An 18503-nucleotide genomic window follows, 5' to 3' on the forward strand; every position below is an offset into this window, starting at 1 on the left:
CTGTCCAGAGCGGTCAATGGTGCACTGTGGGATACCGCCCGGAGGCCAATACCGTCGATCTGCGGCCACACTAACCCCAATCCGAAATGGTAATACCAATATTAGCGCTACTCCTCTCGTTAGGGAGGAGTACAGAAACCGGTTTAAAGAGCTCTTTATACCGATATAAAGGGCCTCTTAGTGTGGACGGGTGTGGTGTTAAATCGGTTTTACGCTCCTAAAACCGGTTTAAACGCGTAGTGTAGACCAGGTTTATGATACAATGAATAATAAAAAAAAGCTTATTTAGAGTAAACAAAGGCCAAGTTCTGCTTCTGGTTACATCCATGGATCCAATAAGGCATTTAAATAAGTAGCCTGATTTTCAGAATTGCTAAGAGGAGTTGGTTTGTCAAAAAATACACTTTCTGTCATGCAGGCAATTCCAAGATTTCAAAATCTGGTTTAATCTCAAATTAGGACCAAGTCAAAATCTTGGAATTTTTTGCTAAACAAAATATTTCAAAACCTTTTGGTGTGATTTCTATAATATAAATTATATCATGTCAAAATATTGTAACATTTATATTATATTTTAATTATAACAAGAATAAGAACAATAAAGACAACCAAAATATTTCTGCCTTAACATTGATAATTTTCCATTGAAAATTTAGATGAAATAGATACATTCCCATGAAACATTTCAGTTTAATCAAATCACCATTCTCTGACAGAAAATTTGCTTCCGAAATTTTCAACCAGCTGTACTGCTAAGCAGACACAGCTCTTGCTTACTTAAATAGAAATTGTGGATGTTCAGCATCCCTGAAAATTAAGCCATTTGTTAGGTAGCTAAATATAGATTATGGAGCCCAACCTTAGGTGACTGCTTTTGACAACTGGGGCCCTTACTTCAATTCCCATATACCATCTTCTGTTTAAAAAAATACTAATAAAAAATCATTGATTGCACACAGGTAACAGGAAGCAGAATTTACACCAAGGTATTGAATAAAAAACTCAGGTCAAAGTAAAACATTTGACATGGGATTGACATCTTCATGTTCAAATTATAGCTGTAGAATGTAAATAAAATATATTTTAAAATATACACACCCCTATTATGTATGAACTCCCACGCTGAAGACTTGCTATAACTGTTGTTCTATGTATTTCATCACAGCATATTGACTCTGCAGCTATAGCTATGGCATCCCAGAAGCATATTCATAAGACACAGCAGCATTGAATTGCATCATTTCTCCTCCTCCAAACAACTTTTTAACTAGATAACTGAGGACCTTCAAAGTCTTCAGTGTTGTCTGGGGAACAAAGACAGCTTGTTATTTTGCTTTTAGGGGCATTATCCCTGATGGTTCCTGTGAAAGAGGACAGTCCAGTGTTTCTGGTGTTATGCTACCAGCAGATAATTTTGTATGTATTAAGTGCACCATCTTCAAACTCTGGACAAAGGTACAGCCTGTTTCAACTATTACAGTCAGATTGGAGTGTTGGTCTCAAGATAACAAAATACATTCCCTATTTTCAGAACTCTCTTGTGTCACATTCAGACCTCTCCAGGTGCCCACTGGCAATGCCTATGGTACTATTCTGGTTTTATAGTTTTATTCCTTTTTTTTGTTTAATATTAGAATACCAAAAGAAAGAAAAAAGTTTCATTTAAAAATTACCAAACCTCTATAAACTAAACACACAATAATGGCAGCTTGGATTTTCCTATATCTACTCAGTGATGTAATTGAAAACTTATGAAGTTGCAAACAAATGAAGTTTGTACCCTTTCCTTTAAAAAAAAATTGTCATTGATACTATAGGGTGCTGAGTCTTCTGCCACTGATGCATCAGAGTATTTAAATACGCATGTTACTTTCAGCCTAATTGAGGGACTACTCATACTTAAACACATTTAGGTGCTTTGCAAGTTCGAGTCTTTAGACTTTAAAAAAGTAACAAAAAAATGTAAAAATCAATGTTGCTTAAACTTTTCCTTATGTAGCATATCAAAACATACATGCCCTAAGCTACTCAGAAATATTGGGTATCAATCAGCTCCTGAATAGAGTTGTGCCCAAAAACAAACAAACAAAAAAATGCACCACCTGTGAAGGAGGTAAAACTTGTTTGTTTGTTTTTGAAACCGGCAAAAAAGCAAAATTAATTATAACTTTTTGTTGATGTCATTTTACAAATCTGATCCAAGCAAACTAGTTTTGGGGAGGGTGGTGGAGGAGTAAAGGTCATCTTGTTCTCCTTTTGAAGCGGCTATGGCCTATGGGCTTTAGGGCTTGCTGCAGAAGAGGGAAGATAATTTCCCCGTAGAGAAAGATTTCCTTCATTCTTTCCTCTCATTTTTAAAGGTTATAATCATTTTATTTCTGCTCATTCCATGGCTCCATCACAAATATAAAGGCAAGGTCAGTTCACAGAGTTAATTCTTGTTTCTTTTACACACACTGCCCTTTTCACGGCAGTAACAGTATGAAATGATAGATGTGGCCCAACTACTGCTCCCGAGGAGAGAATCTGATTACCTCTTGTCAGTTTTGGCTTTTCTCTTTTGTATTTTATATTCACTTATGACTACATTTTGAATGCTCCTGTGTGGATACACCAAGAACAGGAGAAAAGGCAAAGAGAACACCTAGCAGAAGGAGGTTGACACAGTTCACACCTCATGCTTTCTTGTGAGAGTTTGAATGAGTAATAGTCCTAGAAGCCCCACTGCATCCTTCTGGTGTCTGGCCACAGGCACTATAGAGAGTACACAGGGCTTCTAAAGAAGCTGTAAGGAAAGATATTGAATCAGTTCACCTCCCTGAACCATTCTTATATTCCAATTTTTGTCCTGTGATTTAGAGAGAGATTTTCTTATTTGTGTGTTATCGTTACAAATCAGAAAAGCCATGTGAATAGTGTTTTATCATAGATATTAATGGACTTTTACTCCCTCTGCTGATTAACATGGAACACAAAACTTCTGTGCAACATAAATCTTGGTTTTTAAATTTTATTTAATGTTGCTCAATACAGTAATAAATTTTATATGTTAGAACTCACTGGAAAATGCTCACTGAAGTATAAAAATGTTTAAGAATAGCAAATACATTACAGGACTTGCACTATCATGCTCTTTTAAAGGAAACATAAAATACTTTTAAAAACAACAAATTTCTCTTTGTTTACAAAAAAAAAATCTAGCAAGAACGTCCACAGGTTGAGTACTCCTGCTTGCAGCTCGTTTGAGAGGGATACCAGACTTGTCAATCACAGCAGTCTGGGAACAGCCACCTCCTTGAAGTTTTTGCCACTTCAGATACTTCCAAAGCTGTTTCATAGAGCTAACTGTTTTAAACTTGAATTCACAAGTTACTTGATACAAGAAGAAATTCACATTTCACCCCAGCTAACAGAGAACATATATCTTTTGTGTTTACAATAAAACATGGAGGAATGTGACAGTTTATGCCTCCCCTCAGAACTAGAATCTTTGTGCTGGGTGGGTTGGCTCGGCAGACTTTCCTGTTAAGAGAGAGGACATTTCGGGGTAAGCAAAGATAAATTTTCCTATTTTTCTTCACAAGGAACGTCCACAGATCTGTTATAATTAGATATCCAAAGGTGTATCACAAAGGAGATAAAAAAATATGAATGAGGAGATATATTTTCTCTTTTTACATATTACTTTCAGCTATTGGGTGAGCAAAGTAAGCAGAACTCTTTGTTCAATGCCAGGGCCTGATGAAGTCTGCACATTTAAATTGTAAAATGTAGTGAAGATGTGAAAACATATCCAGGACACCATCCTGCATCTATATGTGTTGCATAGGATCCTTCAGGCCAGGAGGCTTCTATGGCTGAATAAATTAGCTTAAACATTCAAGAGGAAAGATAGCCTCTACCTTAGAAAGTCTGAAATGCACCAATGTACCCATCTAATAACTGCAGCATTGGCAGTGGATTTTTTGTTTTATTTATTACTTTTATTTACTGTGGGCGTGGTAGACCAATAGAGAATTTCTGAATTGGATATTGCAGTCAGTATTGATTTTTGGAGCTCCAACATCAACAGTATGCCAGATTCATTGTGTTTTAAATATTTTACATATGGGAAAAAATGTAGGGGTGGGAATAAATTATTATACCCAGACTGTGGTTGTGGTTGTGTGTTTTAAATAAAGGTTGTGTTAATCTTAGCACACTTTTGGCCTCATGAGAGGTGCAGGACTGCTTTTTCCCCAGTTGCACCTTAACATTCAAAAAAGCTCTTGCTGAAGTGATTCACAACCTGAATGACAACCTAAAGAGAGAAGTGAAAAGAAAGACAGTTATGCTTTTAGCCAAGGGAGAAAGTGCATGATCATAGCTACAGCTTATGAATTTCTTTATCTGGAATAAAAATTGAGTACCACCTCTGGATCCTGGATGTAAATGGTCCATTGATGGGCAGGTGACCCAGGACCTGGTTTTCCATGTCAAGAACTTGGGCTGTAGATTCCATTCTCCTGAATCTATCCTTTTTCTGCTTAGCCAAATGCTATGATGATTATTTCCTCTTAAGTGTAGTATATGAGCATACAGTATAACTTACAGTAAAGTCTTACTATGGGCCTAAGACGAGAGAACAGCATCTATATGTGAATATAAAGTCTGCATACACACATTGTCTTTTTCACCTATGAAGAGAGAAGATCACATGTTCATAGCACAGTTGATGACCTTTCCATCCTTGTAAATAAAAGCCATAAAATAATAAAGCAATAAAAGTGTTGTGAGACATGGCTGATGCATCTCGGCTGATCAGGCCTAGAGTTATAGTTCTTAGGGCATATCTGATTGCTTTGAGCTTGAGCTAAATGATTCTATGTTGAAAGTCTATTTTTCCATTATTCTTTGACTAAATTGTTCCCTGAATGAGCTTCCCTACTCTTGGGGCTGGCATAGATTTTCTCCACTAACCCCATCTGATTCTGATATACTATAACCCTCAGAGTACCTCTTGTCAATGAAGTGAGGGAGGACCAGGGTCACAGGTCCAGGGAATTAAGAAACTTCTGAAGCAGACACGTGTGGCCAGTTTTCATAATGGAGAGAGGTAAATAGCAGGGTCCCCTAAGGTTCTGTACTGGGACATATTAAAAAGTGATCTGGAAAAAGGATGAACCGTGAAGTGGTAAAAATTGCAGATGATACAAAATTACTCAAGCAACAAAGAATCCTGTGGCACCTTATAGACTAACAGACGTTTTGCAGCATGAGCTTTCGTGGGTGAATACCCACTTGTGAGAGGATATTGTGAAGGCAAAAATTGTAACTAGGTTAAAAAAAGGAATGAGGTAAATTTTATGGAGGATAGGCCTACCAATGACTATTAGCCAAGATGATCAGGGATGCAACCTCATGTTCTGGACATCCCTAAACCTCTGACTTGCATCTGAAGAAGTGGGTATTCACCCACGAAAGCTCATGCTGCAAAACGTCTGTTAGTCTATAAGGTGCCACAGGATTCTTTGTTGCTTGCACAGATCCAGACTAACACGGCTACCCCTCTGATACATAAAATTACTCAAGACAGTTTAGTCCAAAACTGACTGCAAAGAGTTACAAAGGGATCTCACTAAACAGGGTGACTGGTTAACAAAATGGCACATGAAATTCAATGTTGATAAGTACAGAGTAATGCACAGCAGGAAAAAAAATAATCTCAACTATACACACAAAATAATAGAGACTAAATTAGCTGTTATTACTCAAGAAAGATCACTTAGAGTCATTGTGGATAATTCTCTGAAAACACCTGCTCAGTGTGTAGCAGACATCAAAAAAACTGAAAGAATGTTAGCAATAATTAGGAAACATAAGACAAAATATCAATGTCACTATATAAATTCAAGGGTACACCCACACCTTGAATACTGCATGCAGTTCTGGTTGCCCCATCTCAAAAAAAATTATTAGAATTGAAAAAGGTGCAGAGAAGGACAACAAAAATTATTAGGGCTATGAAGCAGCTTACCTCTAAGGAGAGATTAAAAAAACTGGGACTCTTACATTTAGAAAAGATGATGACAGAGAGGGAATATGATAGAGGCCTATAATATCATAAACAGTAGGAAGAAAGCAAATAGGGAAATATTATTTACCCCTTCACAGAATAAAAGAACTAGGGATTGCCCAATGAAATAAGTAGGCAGCAGGTTTAACACACACATTGGAAAGTATTTCTTCACACAACACACAGTCAACCTGTGGAACTCATTGTGAGAGGATATTGTGAAGGCAAAAATTGTAACTAGGTTAAAAAAGGAATGAGGTAAATTTTATGGAGGATAGGCCTACCAATGACTATTAGCCAAGATGATCAGGGATGCAACCTCATGTTCTGGACATCCCTAAACCTCTGACTGCCAGAACCTGGGGCTGGATGACAGGGAATGGCTCATTTGAAAATACCTTGGTCTGTTCATTCCCTCTGAAGAATCTGGCATTGGTCACTATCAGAAGACAGGATACTGGGCTAGATGAGCCATTAGTCTGAACTAGTATGGACATTATTATATTCTTATGAACTTCAGTCACAACTATGTTGGTGCAATTGTGTCTTGTGGCCACCAAACTCTGAATCCTGTCCTCTGATTGAAATAAACTTCCATGGAGGGGGATATCCATGACCACTTCCGGAAGTAATATTGTCTGCCTGGGGTCATTTAGCTCCTGGGGATATACACAAACCCATGTTGTTACAGAGTAGTATCCAGGCTGTGCAGTGGATGCTTTGTGAGTCTTTTCCAGGAACGATGGTCTGATGAGCAGGCTATCTTACAATGAGTTATACACTAACCCTTTTCTGAGCAAAAAAAATGCAGAATGTTTACTAGCACTTTGGAATATTTGTTATTATTTTAAATAAAGATGTGCAATTTCTTTAACAAAAAAAAGGGGCTACATGAGCTTTTGGGGAGTATAAAACAGGACAGTTTTACTTGTGGGTGGACTCATTCCACTTCTCCCCCACTTCCATCCAGGTTACTTTTATCAGTGGCCTACCTGGTGAAATAAGAGTCCACACCTAATGCCTTTGAGCATGTTTTGAAAATATGCTGAAAAACAGCATACAGAAAAACAGATCCCGAGAGTCCTCCTATTGTGGATCTCCCCCAAGTCCAAGAAAAAAACATAAGAACATAAGAATGGCCATACTGGGTCAGACTAAAGGTCCATCCAGCCCAGTATCCTGTCTACCAACAGTGACCAATGCCAAGTGCCCCAGAGGGAGCAAACCTAACAGGTAATCATCAAGTGATCTCTCTCCTGCCATCTATTCCTTACGCATCCTGGATAATATCCATTAATGGACTTAACCTCCATGAATTTATCCAGTTCTCTTTTAAACCCTATTATAGTCCTAGCCTTCACAACCTCCTCAAGCAAGGAGTTCCACAAGTTGACTATGTGCTGTGTAAAGATGAACTTCCTTTTACTTGTTTTAAACCTGCTGCCCTTTAATTTCATTTGGTGGTCCCTAGTTCTTATATTATGGGAACAAGTAAATTACTTTTCCTTATTTACTTTCTCCACATCACTCATGATTGTATAGACCTCTATCATATCCCCCCTTAGTCTCCTCTTTTCCAAGCTGAAAAGTCCTAGCCTCTTTAATCTCTCCTCATATGGGACCCATTCCAAACCCCTAATCATTTTATTTGCCCTTCTTTAAACCTTTTCTAATACCAATATATCTTTTTTGAGATGAGGAGACCAAATCTGTATGCAGTATTCAAGATGTGGGTGTACCAGGGATTTATATAAGGGCAATAATATATTCTCCATCTTAGTCTCTATCCTTTTTTTAATGATTCCTAACATCCTGTTTGCTTTTTTGACTGCTGCTGCACACTGCGTGGACATCTTCAGAGAACTATCCACGATGACTCCAAGCTCTCTTTCCTGATTAGTTGTAGCTAAATTAGCCCCCATCATATTGTATGTATAGTGTGGGGCTATTTTTTCCACTGTGCATTACTTTATTTTATATTTATCCACATTAAATTGCATTTGCCATGTTGTTGCCCAATCACTAAGTTTTGTGAGATCTTTTTGAAGTTCTTCACAGTCTGCTTTGGTGTTAACTATCTTGAGCAGTTTAGTATCATCTGCAAACTTTGCCACCTCATTGCTTATCCCTTTCTCCAGATCATTTATTAATAAGTTGAATAGGTTGGTCCTAGGACTGACCCTTGGGGAACACCATTAGTTACCTCTCCCCATTCTGAAAAATTACCATTTATTCTTATCCTTTGTTCCCTGTCTTTTAACCAGTTCTCAATCCATTAAAGGATCTTCCCTCTTATCCCATGACAATTTAATTTACATAAGAGCCTTTGGTGAGGCTTGTCAAAGATTTTCTGGAAATCTAAGTACACTATGTCCACTGGATCCCCCTTGTCCACATGTCTGTTGACCCCTTCAAGAAACTCTAATAGATTAGTAAGACATGATTTCCCTTTTCAGAAACCATGCTGACTTTTTCCCAACAATTTATGTTCCTCTATGTGTCTGACAATTTTATTCTTTACGATTGTTTCAACTAATTTGTCCAGTACTGACCTTAGACTTACCGGTCTGTAATTGCTGGGATCACCTCTAGAGCCCTTATTAAATATTGCCATTACATTAGCTATCTTCCAGTCATTGGGTACAGAAGCCAATTTAAAGGACAGGTTACAAACCATAGTTAATAGTTCTGCAACTTCACATTTGAGTTCTTTCAGAACTCTTGGGTGAATGCCATCTGGTCCCGGTGACTTGTTACTGTTAAGCTTATCAATTAATTCCAAAACCTCCTCTAGTGACACTTCAATCTGTGACAATTCCTCAGATTTGTCACCTACAAAAGCTGGCTCAAGTTTGAGAATCTCCCTAACATACTCAGCCATGAAGACTGAAGCAAAGAATCCATTTAGTTTCTCTGCAATGACTTTATCATCTTTAAGCGCTCCTTTTGTATCTCGATCATCCAGGGCCCCACTGGTTGTTTAGCAGGCTTCCTGCTTCCAATGTACTTGAAAAAACATTTTGTTATTACCTTTGGAGTTTTTGGCTAGGAGTTCTTCAAACTCCTTTTTGGCTTTTCTTATTACATTTTTACACTTAATTTGGCAGTGTTTATGCTCCTTTCTATTTACCTCACTAGGATTTGACTTCCACTTTTTAAAAGATGACTTTTTATCACTGTCATGAATAGTTAGTAAAGGGTTAAAGCATAGTACCTGGTGGGCATCTGACCTGAGGACCAATCAGGGAAGAGAATTTGAAACTCCTAGGAGGGAACTTTTCCCTCTGTTTGGGGGGGGGTCTGTGTCTTTAGCCGTCTGGAGTTACAAGGGTCCAGATGTTTTAATCAAGTCTACAAGTTTCCACCTTTCTGAACTAATTTCTTCTAGTCAAGATAGTGAGTATTAGAAAGATACGTTGTGTCCTCACCTAATAATCCTATGCTTGCAATTCTGTGTGTTTGTTATTGATTATTCTTATTCTGCTGTTTTGTGTACTGAGAAAGAGAGAGGATTCTCTCCAAAACTTAGCAAGGTTATACCCTATGAGTGTCCAGCTTGGGCTCATAGAGATTCTGTATTTTCTTGTTTTCCTTTTAATAAATTCTTTCTATAAAGACTTGATTAAATCCCTTCTACTGTGGATAGGGGGAGGGGCGAAGACACTCTCTCGGTGGTGAGACAGGCTTATCTCCGGGCAGAGAAGGGAGGGGGGAGATAGTTCCTCCTGGGTTTGATTCAAACCGTTGAATCAGGTATCTCTTTCCAGTGGCTAGGAGAGAGAGAGGGGGGGAGGTTTCCCTCCGATGAGTGGATCTGTATTTCCCCAGGGAACGTCTCTGGAAAGGGGAGTGGGAGGGGGAATATAGGGGTGTCTCGGCCCACGTAATCGACCGAGTGGTGGCAGCCTGAAGGAGACCTACCCTAGGATTTTGGGGTGGGGGGAAGACATGCGGGTCCTCACTTTGAAACCGCCCAGTTTCAAGTGAGGGTAGACTCCTGACATGGTGGCAGCGGAGTTTCGATCCCATTGTTAGAAGGAATTTTTTTCAGCTGGGCTACGCTGAAGGGAGCATTCTCTTTTTCTTACGTGTTGCTTGGACAGGCAGTTTGAGAAAAAGGTGGTTTTGAAGCAGTTTCAGGGTTAGAAGATTTTCAGTTTCTTCCAGGGCTTTCTGTTACAAAGCCCCCTGTGGAGCGGTGTTTTCGTCCATTGTGAGACGAGATATCACTCAGGATTCCTGAGGTGGGGGGAAGTGCTCAACAAAGTACATTCCCATCCAACAGGAAAAACAGGTTTGGTGGGGGAGAGAGAAACCCTCCATCCAGGTTTTTTTTTTCTCCCTGTGTCTTTTGAAAGGATCAGAAGACAGGAGAACACAAATCCCTAAGGAATAGACCAGATTTTTCTCAGGGGTATTGTTAGCAGCAGCCTTTCAGCTGGGCTGCTGAGTACAGCAACTCAGAGCAGAGGGAGACAGAGGAATTTTTTTTTTTTACTCTTTCCCAGTACAAAACAGTCACATTACACAAACCACAGTTTGCTATACAGAGGATTGCTTTATCTTTCTGTACTCAAGTTATCATAGCCAGGGTTAGGGACTGTCAAACACCACAAACAGTTCACGGACTGCAGAGGGGTGTGGCCAGCGCCAGGACACAGACACAATGAGTGCCAAGGCCGCATCTAAACTGCAAACAAGACACAAAGAACTGCAATTACAAGACATGGAATTACAATTAAAACTCAAGGAGATTGAAATGAAAGAAAAAGCCAAAGAGGCTGATCACAAGAGAGAAATGGAGATAATACAAGCCAAAGAGGCTGAGCACAAGAGAGAAATGGAGAAAATACAAGCCAAAGAGGCTGAGCACAAAAGACAACTGGAGTTGAAAGACAAAGAACTGGAAATCCAGAGACAGGCTCTGGAATTAGAAAAAACTAAACAGCAAACTCCACCCAATCCAACCCCTCTTCAACCTAATGATCAACCTTCTCGGAGAAAATTTCCCGCCTACAGGGCAGGTGAAGATGTTGAGGCCTTCTTAGAAAACTTTGAAAGGGCCTGTCTGGGATACCGTCTTCCTGAAGCAGAATACATGGTAGAGCTGAGGCCACAGCTCTGCGGACAATTAGCCCTGGTGGCAGCTGAAATGCCTAAGGGCCAAATGAACGACTTTCAACTATTTCTAACCAAGGCCAAACTCAGAATGGGCATCACCCCTGATCACGCCCGTCAGCGTTTCAGAAACCAGAAATGGACACCAGAGGAGTCATTTCCAAAACACGCCTCCTACATTGAAAAGCATTTTTCTTCCTGGTTAGCAGGAGCCAATGTTCAAACCATGGACGAGCTAACCCTCCTGATGATGATGGAGCAGTTCTTGGATGGTGTTCCGGAGAACATTAGACGCTACATCCAAGATGGTAAACCAAAAACTCACTGAGGCAGGAGAGATTGGAGCCAGATGGATGGCATCAGTAGACAACACGAAAGCTACTGCCAAGGGGAGCGAATCCAACAGGGTACACACCGACACTAAACCCTACCGTCGCGGACCAATCAAACCCACACCTACAACCCACGGACAGTCACACTCTACCTCTTCTTCTACCTCACCAGTCTCCAGTAGACCAACACAAACCGGTGACCCATCAACTGGGCGATGTTTTCAATGCAATGAATTGGGGCATATCAAAGCCAAATGCCCAAAGAACCTAAACCGAGTGCAACTCCTTGCACCTTCACACCAAGGAAAGCCGGACATAGATGTATCTCAAATACCCTTAGAACATAGGGAAACTTTGAGAGTGGACGAAAAGGAGATCATCGCATGGAGAGACACTGCAGCACATGTGTCAGCTATCCACCGAACCTTCGTGGACCCCAAATTCATCAACCAGAAAACCAAAGTGACAATTCGACCCTTCATGTCAAAACCTGTAACATTACCTACTGTACGTTTACCTGTCCAGTACAAGGGCTGGTCAGGGAAGTGGACTTTTGCTGTCTATGACAACCATCCGATTCCCATGCTACTGGGGAACGACTTGGCCCGACACATTGAACGGCAAAAAACAGAGGGAGTGGTTACACGCAGCCAAGCCAGACGAGCTGCCGGACCCATCCCTGTTCCTGAGCCATCCACCGAGACCCCGTCTGTGTTACCAGAGACCCAGACAGAGGTGGTGGAACCGGATCCCAGGCCAACACCTACAGCAGCCATAGTACATCCAGTCCCAGAACCGGAACTGGAAGAGCAACCAGCGCCAGCACCGGCGCCAGCGCTTGCAACTCCACCGCCAGAGGGCGCCAACGGGCCTGAACTGGCAGAAGCAGCAAACAACCCTACCCAAGAGGCTCAGCCGGAGCCTGAAATGACACTTTGTGCACCAGCGGGGAGCGGTCCACAGTCAACGGAAACAACCTCATCACCTACATCGCTTCCAGAGGAACTGGTGTCTCCCGCCTCAAGGGAACAGTTCCAGAAAGAGCAGGAAGCTGATGACAGCCTCAAGAAAGCATGGGCGGCGGCACACAGCAACCCACCGCCTCTCAGCTCTACTACCCGATCCCGGTTCGTTGTGGAGAACGGACTGTTATACAAGGAATTTCTTTCTGGTGGACACCAGGAGGGCTGGCATCCTCAAAAACGGTTGCTCGTTCCGACCAAGTACCGGGAAAAGCTCTTAAGCTTAGCCCATGATCACCCTAGTGGCCATTCTGGGGTGAAACGAAGCAAAGACAGGTTGGGAAGGTCCTTTGACTGGGAGGGGATGGGCAAGGCGGTAACCACTTACGTCCGGTCTTGTAAGGTATGCCAAACGGTAGGAAAACCCCAAGACCAGATCAAGGCCCCTCTCCAACCACTTCCCATAATGGAGGTCCCATTTCAGCGAGTAGCTGTGGATATTATGGGTCCTTTCCCAAAGAAGACCCCCAGAGGAAAGCAGTACATACTGACTTTTGTGGACTTTGCTACCAGATGGCCGGAAGCAGTAGCTCTAGGCAACACCAGGGCTAACACTGTGTGCCAGGCCTTAACTGACATGTTTACCAGGGTGGGTTGGCCCTCTGAAATTCTTACAGATTCGGGAACAAACTTCCTATCAGGGACCATGAAAGACCTGTGGGAAACTCATGGGGTGCATCACTTGGTTGCCACCCCGTACCATAACCAAACTAATGGCCTAGTGGAAAGGTTCAATGGAACTTTGGGGGCCATGATCCGCAAATTCGTCAATGAACACTCCAATAATTGGGATCTAGTGTTACAACAGTTGCTGTTTGCCTACAGGGCTGTTCCACATCCCAGTTTAGGATTCTCACCATTCGAGCTGGTGTATGGCCATGAGGTTAAGGGGCCATTACAGCTGGTAAAGCAGCAATGGGAGGGGTTTACACCTCCTCCAGGGACTAACATTCTGGACTTTGTAAGCAACCTTCAAAACACCCTCCGAGACTCTTGGGCCCTTGCTCGAGAGAGCTTAAAGGATGCTCAAGCGGAGCAAAAGGTCTGGTATGATCGACATGCCAAGGAGCGGTCCTTCAAGGTAGGAGACCAGGTCATGGTCTTGAAGGCGCAACAAGCCCATAAGATGGAAGCGTCCTGGGAAGGACCATACGTGGTTCAGGAGCGCCTGGGAGCTGTTAACTACCTCATAGCATTCCCTGATTCCTCTTTAAAGCCTAAAGTGTTTCATGTTAACTCTCTAAAGCCCTTTTATCCCAGAGAATTACAGGTCTGTCACTTTACAGTTCAGGAAGGAGATGACACCGAGTGGCCTGAAGGTGTCTACTACGAAGGTAAAAGAAATGGTGGTGTGGAAGAGGTGACCCTCTCCACAACCCTACAACGTCTACAGCGGGAACAGATCAAGGGACTGTGCACTGACTTCGACCCCTTGTTCTCAGCCATCCCAGGACGGACTGAGCAAACCTACCACTCCATTGACACAGGTAATGCTCACCCGATTAGAACACCACCCTACCGGGTGTCACCTCATGCCAAAGTTGCTATTAAACAGGAGATTGACAACATGTTGGAGATGGGTATCATCCGCCCTTCTACCAGTGCATGGGCATCTCCAGTGGTTCTGGTTCCCAAACCAGATGGGGAAATACGCTTTTGTGTGGACTACCGTAAGCTAAATGCTGTAACTCGTCCAGACAACTATCCAATGCCACGCACTGATGAGCTATTGGAAAAGTTGGGACGTGCCCAGTTCATCTCTACCATTGATTTAACCAAGGGATACTGGCAGGTACCACTAGATGAACCCGCCAGGGAAAAATCTGCCTTCATCACCCATGCAGGAGTGTATGAGTTTACTGTGCTTCCGTTCGGACTGCGGAATGCACCTGCCACCTTCCAAAGGCTGGTGGATGGTCTACTAGCAGGATTGGAAGACTGTGCAGTTGCATACCTCGATGATGTGGCCATTTTTTCTGATTCATGGCCCGAACACCTAGAACATTTGAAAATGGTTTTAGAGCGCATCAGGCAGGCAGGACTAACTGTTAAGGCCAAAAAGTGTCAAATAGGCCACAACAGAGTGACTTACCTAGGACACCAGGTGGGTCAAGGAACCATCAACCCCCTACAGGCCAAGGTGGAGGCTATCCAACAGTGGCCTGTCCCAAGGTCAAAGAAACAGGTCCAATCCTTCTTAGGTTTGGCCGGATATTACAGGCGATTTGTACCACACTACAGCCAAATCGCTGCCCCACTAACTGATCTGACCAGGAAAACCCAGCCAAATGCAGTTAAGTGGACTGATGAGTGTCAGAAAGCCTTTACCCAGCTTAAGGCGATGCTCATGTCGGACCCTGTATTAAGGGCCCCAGACTTTGACAAACCCTTCCTAGTTACCACCGATGCATCTGAATGTGGGGTAGGAGCGGTACTAATGCAGGAAGGACCAGATCACAACTTCCATCCTGTCGTATTTCTCAGCAAGAAACTGTCTGAGAGGGAAAGCCACTGGTCCATCAGTGAAAAAGAATGTTACGCCATTGTGTATGCCTTGGAAAAGCTACGCCCATACGTTTGGGGCCGGCACTTCCAGCTACAAACTGACCATGCTGCGCTAAAGTGGCTTCACACCAACAAGGGAAACAACAAGAAACTTCTCCGCTGGAGCTTAGCTCTCCAAGACTTTGACTTTGACATTCAACACATTTCAGGAGCTTCCAACAAAGTTGCTGATGCACTCTCTCGTGAAAGTTTCCCAGAATCAAGTGGCTAAAAACTGTTCTTAATATGTTTTCATGCTTAGTAGTCGATGTAATAGTGCATGTGTTTTATTACTCTGGTTGTTTTACAGTTCTAGGAGGAAATCGCCGCCAGTGGATCCCACTGTGACGATTTGGGGGGCGTGTCATGAATAGTTAGTAAAGGGTTAAAGCATAGTACCTGGTGGGCATCTGACCTGAGGACCAATCAGGGAAGAGAATTTGAAACTCCTAGGAGGGAACTTTTCCCTCTGTGTGGGGGTCTGTGTCTTTAGCCGTCTGGAGTTACAAGGGTCCAGATGTTTTAATCAAGTCTACAAGTTTCCACCTTTCTGAACTAATTTCTTCTAGTCAAGATAGTGAGTATTAGAAAGATACGTTGTGTCCTCACCTAATAATCCTATGCTTGCAATTCTGTGTGTTTGTTATTGATTATTCTTATTCTGCTGTTTTGTGTACTGAGAAAGAGAGAGGATTCTCTCCAAAACTTAGCAAGGTTATACCCTATGAGTGTCCAGCTTGGGCTCATAGAGATTCTGTATTTTCTTGTTTTCCTTTTAATAAATTCTTTCTATAAAGACTTGATTAAATCCCTTCTACTGTGGATAGGGGGAGGGGCGAAGACACTCTCTCGGTGGTGAGACAGGCTTATCTCCGGGCAGAGAAGGGAGGGGGGAGATAGTTCCTCCTGGGTTTGATTCAAACCGTTGAATCAGGTATCTCTTTCCAGTGGCTAGGAGAGAGAGAGGGGGGGAGGTTTCCCTCCGATGAGTGGATCTGTATTTCCCCAGGGAACGTCTCTGGAAAGGGGAGTGGGAGGGGGAATATAGGGGTGTCTCGGCCCACGTAATCGACCGAGTGGTGGCAGCCTGAAGGAGACCTACCCTAGGATTTTGGGGTGGGGGGAAGACATGCGGGTCCTCACTTTGAAACCGCCCAGTTTCAAGTGAGGGTAGACTCCTGACAATCACTCACTGCTTCTTTTACATGGTTGTTAAGCCACGGTGGCTCTTTTTTAGTTCTTTTACTTTTTTTCAATTTAAGCTGGGCCCTATTATGGTGTCTTTGAAAAGCGTCCATGCAGCTTGCAGGGATTTCACTCTAGTCGCTGTACCTTTTAATTTCTGTTTAAATAACCTCCTTGTTTTTGCAAAGTTCCCCTTTTTGAAATTAAATGCCACAGTGTTGGGCTGTTGAGGTGTTCTTCCCACCACAGGAATGTTAAGTGTTATTATATTATGGTCACTATTTCCAAGCTGTGCTGTTATAGTTACCTCTTGGACCAGATCCTGCACTCCACTTAGGACTAAATAGAGAATTGCCTCTCCCCTTGTGGGTTCCTGCACCAGCTGCTCCAAGAAGCAGTCATTTAAAGTATTGAGAAATGTTGTGTCTGCATTTCATCCTGAGGTGACATGTACCCAATCAATATGGGGATAATTGAAATCCCCCATTATTACTGAGTTATTTATTTTGATAACCTCTCTAATCTACCTTAGCATTTCTTTGTCACTATCACTGTCCTGGTCAGGTGGTCGATAATAGATCCCTAATGTTATATTCCTATTTGGAATTACTATCCATAGATAGTAATCTATCCATAGAGATTCTATGAAACATGTGGATTCATTTAAGATTTTTACTTCATTCGATTCTATATTTTCTTTCACATATAGTGCCATCCCCCCCCCCCTCCCCAACATGACCTGTTCTGTCTTTCCGATATATTTTGTACCCCGGAATGATTGTGTCCCATTGATTGTCCTTACTCCACCAGGTTTCTGTGATGCCTATTATATCAATATCTTCCTTTAACACGAGGCACTCTAGTTCATCCATCTTATTATTTAGACTTCTAGCATTGTGTACAAGCACTTTAAAAACTTGTCACTGTGTATTTGTCTGACCTTTTCTGATGTGTCATATTCTTTTTTATGTGAATGTTTCTCGTTTGATCTGGCCCATACTTTATCCTCTTCCATCCCCTCCTCCTGACTAGAACCTAAAGAATCTCTATCAATAGACTCTTCTCTAAGAGAAGTCTCTGTCCGATCCATGTGCTCGGATTTCCCCCTGCTCTGCAACCTTTTTACTGTTAAGTGCCAGCAGTCTGGATCCACTTTGGGTCAAGTGGAGCGCATCCTTCCTGTATAGGCTCCCCCTATCTGAAAAGTTTCCCCAGTTCCTAATAATACTAAACCTCTCCTCTCTACACCATTGTCTCATGCACGCGTTGAGACTCCTCTGAAGCTTTGCTTGCCTACCTGGCCCTGGCCATGGAACTGGAAGCATTTCTGAGAATGCTACCATAGAGGTCCTGGATTTCAGTCTCTTTCCTAGCAGCCCAAATTTGACCTCCAGGACGTCTCTCCTACCCTTCCCTATGTCATTGGTACTCACATATACCATGACTACCAGCTCCTCCCCAGCACAACACGTAAGTCTATCTAGATGCCTTGAGAGATCCATAACCTTCGCACCAGGCAGGCGAGTCACCATACGGTTCTCCCGGTCATCACAAACTCAGCTATCTATGTTTCTAATGATTGAATCTCCCATTACTAACACCTGCCATTTCCTAATGACTGCAGTTCCCTCCCCTGGAGAAATAACCTCTGTGCGAGAGGATACCCCAACATCATCTGGAAGGAGGGTCCCAACTATGGGAAGGTTTCCCTCTGCTCCCGTTGACTGCTCTACTTCCCTGGGCCTTTCATCCTCCTCAACAACGTAGGGACTGTCTGACCGGAGGTGGGACAATTCTACAGTGTCCCGGAAAGCCTCATCAACATACCTCTCTGCCTCCCTTAGCTCCTCCAGTTCCGCCACCCTGGCCTCCAAAGCCCGTACGTGGTCTCTGAGGGCCAGGAGCTCCTTGCACCGAATGCACACGTATGCCACCCGCCCACAGGGCAGGTAATCATACATGCTACACTGAGTGCAATAAACTGGATAGCCCCCAAACTGCTACTGGGCTTCTGCCTGCATTTTCTCCTACAGCTACCTAGGTTAATGATAGAGTTTTTGTTTAAATCAAGAAGATTTGATTATAGTTTAGGTTAAAGGTTTCAAAGAATGGCAAGTGTACCTCACCCTCTTCCCATTCCCCTTCCAAACTCCCTCTTGAAACTCCCTGTTAGCGACCCCTGTTCACAAAGCACAACACAACACCTAACTTTTCTCCTCCCCTTATGAAGATGTGCATGAGACCATT

At 42.6% G+C, this 18503-nt stretch overlaps 1 long non-coding RNA gene across 1 annotated transcript in view; it reads right to left on the reverse strand.

Annotated features, from left to right (window-relative positions):
• Window positions 1-3217: 3217 nt before the first annotated feature.
• Window positions 3218-18503, reverse strand: part of LOC123365302 — a 55349-nt gene continuing 40063 nt past the window's right edge. The window contains exons 2-3 of the long non-coding RNA XR_006577524.1: window positions 4203-4300; window positions 3218-3522 (exon numbers count right to left, since the gene is read on the reverse strand). This is a non-coding gene — a long non-coding RNA (uncharacterized LOC123365302). The remainder of the gene's footprint in view (window positions 3523-4202; window positions 4301-18503) is intronic.

This window comes from Mauremys mutica, chromosome 2 (assembly GCF_020497125.1).
Source record: "Mauremys mutica isolate MM-2020 ecotype Southern chromosome 2, ASM2049712v1, whole genome shotgun sequence".
Taxonomy (NCBI): domain Eukaryota; kingdom Metazoa; phylum Chordata; order Testudines; family Geoemydidae; genus Mauremys; species Mauremys mutica.